Source organism: Amphibalanus amphitrite, unplaced genomic scaffold (assembly GCF_019059575.1).
Source record: "Amphibalanus amphitrite isolate SeventyFive unplaced genomic scaffold, NRLGWU_Aamphi_draft 000019F_arrow, whole genome shotgun sequence".
Classification (NCBI taxonomy): domain Eukaryota; kingdom Metazoa; phylum Arthropoda; class Thecostraca; order Balanomorpha; family Balanidae; genus Amphibalanus; species Amphibalanus amphitrite.
The window spans coordinates 422,267-433,764 of NW_024881515.1; positions in this window are offsets into that span (position 1 = coordinate 422,267).

An 11,498-nucleotide genomic window follows, 5' to 3' on the forward strand; every position below is an offset into this window, starting at 1 on the left:
GCGCCCGAAAAGCCGCAACAGTTCTCACGCTGCTCGGGCTGGAAGTCCAGGAGCTCGCCAGAACACTGCCCGACCCACCCACCACTGCACCGGAAGAAGCCTCCGATGAGTATGCCCGACTGGCCGCTAAACTGACGGCGCATTTCGACACTGCAGTAAACCCTACGTACGAGCGGGCTCAGCTCCATGCAATTGCCCGGAAGGCTGGGGAAAGCTTCGCAGAATTTGTGTCGCGTCTCCGTATCCAGGCAGACCGCTGTAAATATGCAGCCGAACAGCGGGACGCAGTCGTGCTGGAGTGCGCTGTAGCCCACTGTGCGGACAGGGAGCTGCAAAAGAAATTCTTCGGAAAACCGACGCTGACTCTTAACGAAGCCTTGCAACTGGCTAAGCAGGAAGAGCAAATCAGAGCTCAGGTTGAGAGCTTGAATTCGGCCGCCCAGCCCACTGAGCCACTTGAGGTGGGTGTGAACATGATAGCGCATCGCCAGACCACGGCAGCGTTTCAGTATCGTGGTCAGTGCTCGCAGCCCCGTGGGCCAACTCAGAGTCCACGGGTTCCCTCACCGTCAGCGACCCCGGGCCGGAGCCGCGCGTCACGACAAGCCCCTCGCGCTGCGCCGTTGCCGGCGTGCTATCGGTGCCTCAGCAGGCGCCATGCTAGCGGAGACTGCCCATTCAAACACGCCGAGTGCTATGCCTGCCATGGAGTCGGGCACACGAGAAGTGCGTGCCGAAACCGAAGCCGACAATTGAGAGACAGTGCGCATCAAGTGTCAGAAGATATCAAGACAGGGGATGGAGCCCACCAGGGAGAAGAAGAGGAGGCATACGGCATCAACACGATATCTGACAGAGCAGCCCCGGTGGTGGTCGATGTTCGAATGAATGGCAGGCCAATCACCATGCAGGTGGATACGGGCGCCAGCCGTTCCATCATCAGCAAGGCCATGTTCACCAGCATGTGGGTCAGCAAGCCTGACTTGAAACCGTTGGATCGTCCTCTGCGGACTTACACTGGAGAGCAGGTTCCAGTGGTGGGCGTGGCCACAGTGGAAGTCGTCTACCAGGATCAGAAGGCGATGCTACCTGTTGTTGTGGCAGACACGACAGGGCCGCCTCTGCTGGGGCGAGAATGGCTGCTCGCGATTAAGCTGGATTGGAGGTCCCTTTTCAGCGTCGACTCACTGCACAGCCTCTCCTCACCAGAGACAGATCTAGAAGCCGCTCTTCAGAAGGACCGCGCCGAGTTCAGTGACCTCTTCAAGCCGGACATCGGTCGCTATAATGTCCGAAAGGTGTCTATTGAGATGGATCCGACAGTGAAGCCGATCTTTCTCAAACACCGGCCTCCACCTTTTGCACTGCGGGAGGAGATCGAAAAGGAACTGGAGAGACAAGTCGCAGAAGGAATTCTGGAGCCAGTGAAAACCTCGCGCTGGGCTGCGCCAGTGGTGCCTGTGAAAAAGGCCAACGGTACCCTCCGGCTCTGTGGAAGCTATGACCAAACGGTTAACAAAGCCAGTCAGCTTGAAAAGTATCCGTTGCCGAGAGTCGACGAGCTGTTCGCCGCCATGGCGGGCGGCAAGATGTTTACAAAGATCGATCTCCGTGAGGCTTACTTCCAGCTAGAGCTCGATGAGGCAAGCAAAGAAGTGCTCACCATCAACACACACAAAGGGCTGTTTCGTCCAAATCGGCTAGCCTTTGGCGTCAAGAGCGCCGTTTCGATCTTCCAGCGAGAAATGGAAACGTTGCTGTCGGGGATACCGAACGTAGCAGTATTCCTCGACGATATCGCTGTGACTGGCCCCAACCCAGCTGCCCACCGACAAAATGTTCGCGAGGTGCTGCGCCGTCTCAACTCGGCAGGCCTCCGAGTCAATGAGGAGAAGTCGGTCTGGCTGGCGTCTGAGGTTAAATACCTCGGGTTCAGCATCTCAGCCGCCGGTGTGCGAACCACGGCGGAGAAAACAGCTGCTGTGCAGGAGGCCCCGGAGCCGAGAAATTTGACGGAGCTGAAGGCCTACATGGGACTTCTTCAATACTACGGTCGCTTCCTTCCCGGTCTGGCCACTGTGGCAGCCCCGTTGTATGCACTGGAACGGAAGGGAGCAGCCTGGGTCTGGGGGGCTGCTGAGCGCGCCGCCTTTCTACAGACGAAGCAGCTACTAGTCTCAGCTCCAGTGCTGACTCACTACGACCCGGCCAAACCCCTGATTCTGACCACTGACGCCAGCTCCTATGGCCTAGGAGCAGTGCTCAGCCATCCCAGCGGTGAGCATGGGGATCAGCCGATCGCGTACGCCAGTCGGACTCTGAATGATGCGGAGCGTAACTACAGCCAACTCGATAAGGAGGCCCTGGGAGTCATGTTCGGTGTTGGAAAGTTTCACCAGTACCTCTACGGCCGCCCCTTCCTGATCCGAACAGATCACAAGCCTCTGGTGGGACTACTTTCTGCCGACAAAGCCCTACCTCTCGCGGTATCTCCCAGGATCCTTCGATGGCGGTTGCTCCTGGCTGGTTATCAGTACCAGTTGCAGTATGTAGCGGGACAGAGCATTGGCAACGCTGACGGGCTCAGCCGCCTGCCACTGTCAGTCGTCCCGGCCGATGCCCCAGTGCCTGGCGACGTCGCCAACATGCTGGAAGACGTGTCTCGAGTTGTGGATGTGGACCAGATTCGTGCGAAAACGAGTCGAGATCCGGTCCTGTCCAGGGTGCTCCGGTGCCTGCAAGTCGGGTGGCCACAGACGCCTCCTGACGACGAAGGCCTGCTGCCTTTCTACCGTCGTCGGCAGGAGCTGAGCCTACAGGACGGATGTGTCCTGTGGGGCTGCAGAATGGTGATTCCGACGTCACTCCGATCTCAGGTACTCGGAGTCTTGCACGACGGCCATCCGGGCATAAACCAGATGAAGCGACTCGCTCGGAGCCACGTGTGGTGGCCCGAACTCGATATCATGATTGAAGAGTGTGTTCGTACTTGCCATCAGTGTCAGATCCATCGTGGGCTGCAGCCGGAGGTGCCAGCGCAGCCATGGACTTTCCCTCAGCGTCCGTGGCAGAGGGTGCACGTAGATTTTGCTGGCCCCGTGGAGGGAAAGCAGCTACTGGTTGTAGTTGACGCGTACTCGAAGTGGTGCGACGTGCATATCTGTGCTTCAGCGTCTTCAGCAGCGGCGATTGAGAAACTGAGGATGAGCTTCAGTACGCATGGGTTGCCGGTAATCCTGGTGTCTGACAATGGCACAGCCTTCTCGTCGTCGGAGTTTCAGACCTTCATCAAGGGAAACCGCATCGTACACAGGTTCAGCCCACCTCTTCATCCCGCCTCAAACGGCCAAGCCGAGGCGGTAGTGAAGGTGGTGAAGTCCGGCATCGCACAGCGGTCGGAGGGGAGTTTGCAGACGCGCCTGTCCCGGTTTCTGTTTAAGTACAGAAACACGCCACACTCTACTACAGGTCGTACCCCGGCTGAGCTCCTGCTGGGACGCTCGGTGAGAAGTATGATGGATCTGGTGCACCCCGATCTCACCGCAAAGGTCGAGCTTCACCAACAGACGTGGAAGGATCGTTCGGACCGGAGTGCTCGTGACCGGCACTTTCATGCTGGTGAAGAGGTATACGTCACAGCTATCCCGCAATCGCAGCAGAAGTGGGTTCCGGCGGTGGTAAGCTCGGTCGCAGGCCAGATCTGTGAGGTTCGCTTGCTGGATGGCCGAGTGTTCAAGCGTCACCGGTCTCATCTGAGAACTCGCTACGCCCCGGCTCCAGCGGACGGTGCACAGCCCAGCCACCGTCCAGAGCCGCCAACTTTAGCTGCTCAGCTGTCGCACGCTCCGGGTAGGAACACACACGCGTCGCCAACGCCGCTCGTCGTGGCGTCCTCACCGCCACCGCCACCGCTCAGGGCACCGGCGGGTCCGCCGCTTCCTGGGACACAGGTGCCGCTGCTGCCCGATACGCCAGCTCCACCGATGTGTGTGACGGCGTCGCCGTCTGCGTCTCGAGATGCCACACCATCGCCGGCTCCACAGCAGAGCGCGGTGCGCGGTGCGTCGTGTCCCTCGCCGCCGGGCTCCGAGGGGAGTGGAGCACCGGAGCCGCTGAGCCGGCCCCATTGAGTTCGTAGGGCCCCTGTGCGCCTGGATCTGTAACGTGGCTATGATTCGTGTTTGTGTTTGTTCCCTGTGGGATCAGTGTTGGAGGGTTTAGTTATCTTGTAGCTCAGAGGGAAGGAGTGTTCAGTAGTGGCTATTAGTAGCGCCGTGCTATACCGTCGCTGCGCGGAACACTGGGCTGGAGGTCACCTCGGCCGTGAGTGCACGTGCGCGCTGCGGAATTCTTGCCTACCGCCGGAAACGGCGTCGGCCGGCAGTCGGAGCCGGGGGCCGCGGAGAGTCGGGCCGTGTTGTATTTACTTGTTTGTTCCAAGGTCTAAATACAGTGTACAGACGGAACAAACGACCTCAGGTCAACGTTATGTCCTGATCGAAAAAGGACCTCCTGCTGCATATGAATGGATCCGTGTTGTTGAGCTGAACAGTGAACACCTTCCAGGTGCTGTCATCGTTCTACCGCGTCTTCGTCAAAAGTTGTAGAAAAAAAATGCTGGTGGCCATCGATGGACATTTCCACTAATGACCTTTCGAGTCATCACTCGCCATAAGTTGCACCCTGTCCCTGGAAATTATAAGCTGATTTGTCATGGCTCCAGAGATATTTTGCATTTCTGACGAACCAAAGCAGGAGGCATTCGTGCTTTTTCTAATTTCTCATTATTTTCTAAATGATGAGGTCACGTATTTGACCTGCCTCCAGATCATAGATGTAAATCCTCAGAATCATGAATTGCTGACACGTATAACTCCATACATTAGGTATACAGTGTACCAAATTTCGAAGTTATGGGAGAAAAGCTACAAGAATGGCGAGAGGGGAAAGTTTGATAGAGGTATACCGTATAACTGAACTTGACATGGCGACCTGACCTTATAAGTGACCAGTGATAATTTTTACGCAAGTGATGTAGGTAGGTATACCTACCTAATAGGTTATATCAAATTTGGCGGCGCTGCGCGCCGATTTGTTACACGCGCACACACACACACACACACACATACGCACGCACAAAACTGGGAAGTGCGGAAAAAAACACCCCTACCCATCGGGTGAAGACTAGAAACCCGACCCCCCCCCCCCCCACTCAAAAATCCGTGGCGACGCCCCTGTTATCGAAGCTTTCACTTCACGTTAGTTTTGGCAACCTCAGCGTCTGGCCAATTATAATTTATTACCGGTAAAATATTCAATTTCAAATTATGCTCGTCAAATACATGCAAATTGTATCTTCAAAAATTATCACATTATGATGACGTCACTGGTGGCAGCTGGCAGCTAATATTCCTACGGTGGCTTAATGTGTCGACGAATTAATGAAAATTTCAGTTTCATTGTTATCGAGGTCAGAACGGAGTAAACAATTCTGTCCATGGTAGTAAATAGTTACGGAGCGAGCGAAGCGAGCGGAGTCTCATACTGAATTAAGGGAAAATCCTGAGTATGAGCGGCCGGCCGGCCGGCCGTGGGGACGCTCTTCAAAAGCTAATATCTTAGGAACGGGACATCCGATTGACAAGCGGTCTTCTTTACTGAATGTCACTTGGACGTAAAAGTTATGTGGTGTGATGGCCACCATGCGTTCTTGCCAACCAGCGCACGTGGCGCGTGGTAAAGTTGGACATTTTTTAAGAACCCCCAAAATTGCAACCTCAATAACGGCACAACGGCTGGGCCGATTGAATTGAAACTCGGTACACAGTTAGGTCTCCATCAGATAATTCATCTGCATGTGTTAAGGTTGGGGTGCTGCTGCACGTGCGCACGTGCAGGGGTCGTTTCCAGATCTCGAGAACGGCTGGACCGATGGCGCTCAAATTTGGTACACGGTTAGGGATCAGTTAGTAGGGTGCCGTGCACAAGTCAGTTGGAACCCATTTTGCACGTGCGCACGTGCAGGGTGCCGCTTCCAGATCTCGAGAACGGCTGGGCCGATTGTGCTCAAATTTGGCACATCGCTAGAGACCGGTTAGTAGGGTGCCGTGCACAAGTCAGTTGGAGGTACCCCCTCGAAATTTCGCACGTGCAAGGCCCACCCTCTCGCTCGCTCCGTTAGTCGCCCCATAAGGCGTTATACTGGTAATAGGTACTGGTTATACGTAGTAAAGGTCAGGAATCTTGAGTTATACATTACATTGCATTGCAAGTTCGACAGCATCACTGTTCCAATGTTTAGTTCTAAAAGGTATGCATGGAAAGGTGACGTTCGATTTTCTCAAGCTCAGTTTTTGGTCGTTTCGCTGGGTAAAACGCGTGCTTAGTCGAAAAATGTATTTGGATTCAAACCGGTTTTGAAAAAAAAAAACGAACTATAGGAATATGCTTAGGGAGATGCTTATATAAGTGGTCTTCCTGTTACAGCATATTCGTTTTCATATTGATTCTGATTGATTTTTGGTGGCAGAATTATATAAATTTAACGCAAAAAAGAAATGCTTGCGCGAAACCGTGAAATGTACCAGATTTGGGCCTCAGTGTACCAGCGTACCAGAAAGTGTTGAAATGTACCAGATCTGGTACAATCGTACCATAGCGGCAACACTGCCGAAAATGCTGCATGCTAAGTTACCGCACCTAAATTGTTACACGTCTGGATATGCTGGAATGGCTATAGGAATCGTGGGAATGACGGCATTTATAATTTATAATATATGGTTGAAATGTGGGTAACGCATACATTTTGGTTGAAAATGAATCTCTGTAATTGCCTGGTGTCTACTAAGACCACAATCTGTAGTTTCGAGCCTTATAAGATTTCAACCAACATGGGCTACGTATCTCGTAAAAGCTCATCTATTTATCAAAATGTAATCATATTGTATTTACAAATCTCTTTAAAATATTGGTAGCCCTACGCTACCAATATTGTTAAGATTGTTGGGTTCTATTGGAAGAAATTCGTCTTCAATTTTCCCCCTAACTCCACCTCACGGTCATAGATACTTGTTCCACCTATTGAATGATGCAGATGGGCAGAATCCAAAGGGAAAGAAATTGAAATGTGTTGAAAAGAAATCATATCAACTAAAATTGAATTCAAATAAGAAAACACATTTAAAACATGAGTGTGATATTGCATTAACCCTAGAGAAAAAACCATTAGAAACCATTAGGATTTTCTAATGGTTTCTAATGGTCTTGAATGGTCTCTAATGGTTTTTGATGGTCTCTAATGGTATTCTAGTGGTTTCTGATGGTTTTCTAATGGAAATTGATGGAGCTCTAATGGTCTCTAATGGTGTCCTAATGGTTTCTAATGGTCTCCAATGGTGTTTGATGGTTTCTAATGGAATTTGATCTGATGGTCTAATGGTTTCTGATGGTTTCTAATGGTCTTCAATGGTGTTTGATGGTTTCTAATGGAATTTGATCTGATGGTCTAATGGTCTAATGGTCTCTAATGGTATTGTTATGGGTTCTGATGGTCGCTAATGGTTTCAAATGGTGTACTTGGTGGTCTAATGGTTTCCTAATGGTTTTCAATAGTTTTGATTTTGGGCTCCAAACGGGTATTCTTATGGTTTCTGTTGGTGTTCTGATGGCATCTTTTCATTTATGATGATTTCAAAATTGTGATGGTCTAATGGTGTTCTAATGGTTTTTAATGGTCCTGTAATGGCTTTTTATTGATCTTGAATATGTTGTTAAACACTAACTGTGCTTTATTATGTAAGGAGTGCTGCATCGACAGCGAACTGAACGATCGCTTTGAAACTTTCAGAGTTTGATAAGGGTATCAGCAGGCATAAAATGAATATCTCGGAATTCTGCTATCTGTGACCTATGGTCAGGTCAATTTTGCAACCTATTCAGAGATTTTTTTATTAATTTTTTATTGTCGTTTGTAGCACACATTCATACTGGGTTAGTGCACTATATACACGGCAGTGATACGAATCGTTTTCGGCACCCGCTACGCGGGACAGCCTTGACCGCACGCTTCCTGTCACGCACCCCAGGTGGCACCGCACTGGTGCGCACGCTGGGGCTATCCCGATTTCTCGGGCCCGGCAGGTCAGAGGGCTGCTCCGGGACATGAGGCGAGGCCGTGCCCTCGGGACATGTCACCGGACCGAAGGATCTGTTTAACCCTATTCCTGGCCGGGGGGGCCTCAGGAGCCCCCCCCCCTGAGGTTTTTTGGTTATTTCTCCCAAACGCGTTGAGCTAGGAAGCTCAAATTTTCTGACTTTTCCTAAAAGGCTTCTACGCAACATGTCTGAAAATTTTGAGTTGATCTGACCTCAGGTCAGGTCACCAGAGGCGGTTTGGTGACCCTACCTCAGAAAAGTTTGCAATCACGCCAGAGCTAGAGTTTTTGACCGATCAATTTCTTCTCTTCAGGCTTTAGTTAGGGTACCAGTATGTGCAATTTGTATATCTCGGAATTTTGATATCGGTGACCTAAGGTCAGGTCAGTTTCGCGACCTCCCCATTATAAGTCAATGGGGGAAAAATCAACTCCCTGTTTTTACCACTAAAACGGGTCGGAATGGCCCCATATACCATACATGACTTCATATACGATCAACCTTCACTACCTTGAGGTCTGTTTTGCTGTTGAGCAGCTGTGAGGTCATGTGACGTCATCAAAGGTCACCAAAGGTTTTTGGCCAATAACTCCGTACAGGAACAAGATACAGACGCGTGGATGGTCTCATTGTGTTCAGCTCGTCAAGACGCATCGAATGATATACATGATGACCTCGAGGTCACGTGACCTGAGGTCAACCTTTGACCTTGACCTTTCGAGGTCAACGTATATATCATTCGATGCGGATTGACGAGAGGATTACGATGATGCCCTTAGTTTGTTCCTATCTTGACTAATTCGAAAGTTATTCGAGAAAAACTCTCTCCATATCTAGCGCCGTTTTGACTTTTTCGACCTCTGTGACGTCATCTTTGACCTGACCTGAAAATGACCTTAGTAAAAATTGTAGATCTTGACCGTGCGTATCCGATGCCGTTTACCGTTTGTCGCTGCGATGTGTAGTTATTGAGATCTGAAGGGGGGGGGGCCGAATCGGCCCCCCCGCCAGTTTCTTGTCCCGGCGGAGCCCGCCAGGAATAGGGTTAAAGGCGGATCAGGCCCGTGTACCTGCGGCCGGGGGCACTGGCTGGCACAGCGGTAATCCCCACGACCGAGCGAACACTCCCCAGTTACTGCCATCTCCTGGGTAGGAGCCGGCCGAGGAAAACGCTGCCAGAGGTCAGCTTTGATCCAAGGACCTCCCACACCAAACGTGAACGAACCTTTTCAGAGATAGAGACATGCTACATCGATTAAAATACCTCATACAGATGTGTAGCATGACGATAAGGATCAACTGCTAATGCAACATGACCTTCCAGTAAGGTCATGACCTTAACTTTGTCGAGTTATTTCGATGCATCTCGTCGAGATGAATACGATGCTGGCAAAATAAATGTGCCTTCCTTGAGTGAAAAGTTATGAAAAAAACACATTTTTCATAAAGATAGCTATTTTATAATTTTTGCCCTCTGGAGGCTTCATTTAGTTCAGATCTGAGGACACATTCCAGAAAGAGGGTTAACCCGGCGGCTGCTGGGCCTCTGCGGCACCGCCCAAGATTACTTTACTACCTACTAGTGATGTTAATTACGGAAAATCGGAATACCGATACCAAACCAATACCAAACCAAATACCAACCAAAACCATGGGGAAATACCGAAACCAAACCAACTTGGGAAACTGAGGGAAATACCAACTTTTTACCGATTTCTTAGCCTCTTATACGTTAGTGAGGGCTTATGATACCAACAAAATCCTAAACACATTACTGATTACGATTGAAATACCAAATACCAAGTTGGTATCGGTTTGGTATCGGTATACCAAAAAGTTGGTATCCGATTGACATCTCTACTACCTACTCGAAAAGAGCTATCGAATGCGTTTTCCTGCGGCGTTGCAGGCTTTATTGGCTCCCGAGTTCTGCTCCGGATTGTCAAAATTTGTTAAGAAATGGCAAAATTTGATCTTCTGATGACCTCTGGTGACAGGGGCGTAGGCAGGGGGGGGGCCACTGGGCCATGGCCCCCCCCCTTGGGCGCCGAAGGCGCCCTTTGCGATTGGAGGGCGCCGAAGGCGCCCTCCAATCGCAAATGCAATTGTGATATAATCGAATCGAAAAACAATCGCGACTGGAGGGCGCCCTCCAATCGCGAATGTGTTTACAGGGAAAATACGGATGGAGGGCGCCCTCGGAGGACGCCCATTCCAAATACGCCCTCCAAATACGGTTGGAGGGCTCCCTCGGGCGCCCTCCAACCACATTTGTAGGCTGTAGCTCTCTAAGCGTAACGGTGGTCGCCTATATAAGCCGCTGTCCTGTAAATAAGCGCCCTCTCACCCGAAGGCGCCCTCCTGTAGGTCGCCACCCTGCTACACATTGCCGCCCTTCTGCTGATCGGCGTCCTCATAATTATTGGCGCTCTTCTACCTATTGCGCCCTCATGTGAAATTTTGAAGGCCGCCTTTCTCCCTTTTGGCACCCTCTTGTTCAGTGCCGCCCTCCTACCTATTGGTTCCCTAGTCCTTCCTGTTGAATGCTAATCGGGGCCCTTCTCCTATTGGCGCCCTCGTGTTGATCGCCGCCCTCCTAACCACTGGCACCCTCCTGTTGATCACCGCCCTCCTATCTACTGGCACCTTCCTGTTGACCAGCGCCCTCCGCACAGACGCCGTCCTGTTCGTGTCATCCTCTTGAGCAAAGGCGCCCTCCTCACCATTGCCACCCCCATTTTAATCGTCACCCTTCCGCTCATTGGCGACTTGCAGTTGATGACCGCCCTCCCACCTATTGGCGACCTCTTGTTGATCGCCACCCTCCTATTGGTGCTCTCCTGTTCCTCGCCACCCTCTTACCTGGTGGCGCCCTCCTGTTGATTGTTGATCGGGGCCCTCCTACCTATTGGTGCCCTCCTGTTGATCGCTGCCCTTCTATCCATTGGCGCCCTCCTGCTGCTCGCCAACTTCCTACCTATCGGTGCCCTACTGTCGAAACTCTGGATGTTGATCGGGGCTCTTCTACCTATTAGCGCCCTCCTGTGGATCGCAGCCCTTCTACCTATTGGCAACATCCGTTGATCGCTGCCCTCCTATCATTTATTTACTCCTTTGGCATGTTCTTCAACTTAGTCGTTCTATTGCACATAGTTGATGTCTTGCCTGTGAAAACTGCCACAAATGAACGTGCATTCAGCACAATGAATGAAGTACCTATACCTACCAAAACTATCTACGCTCTACGATGCATAAAACACGCCTTTGGTCTTAACGGATTGATCCTACTTTACGTGCATCATGGCATCTATATGTATTACGATTAAGTATTGTCAACAGGTTCG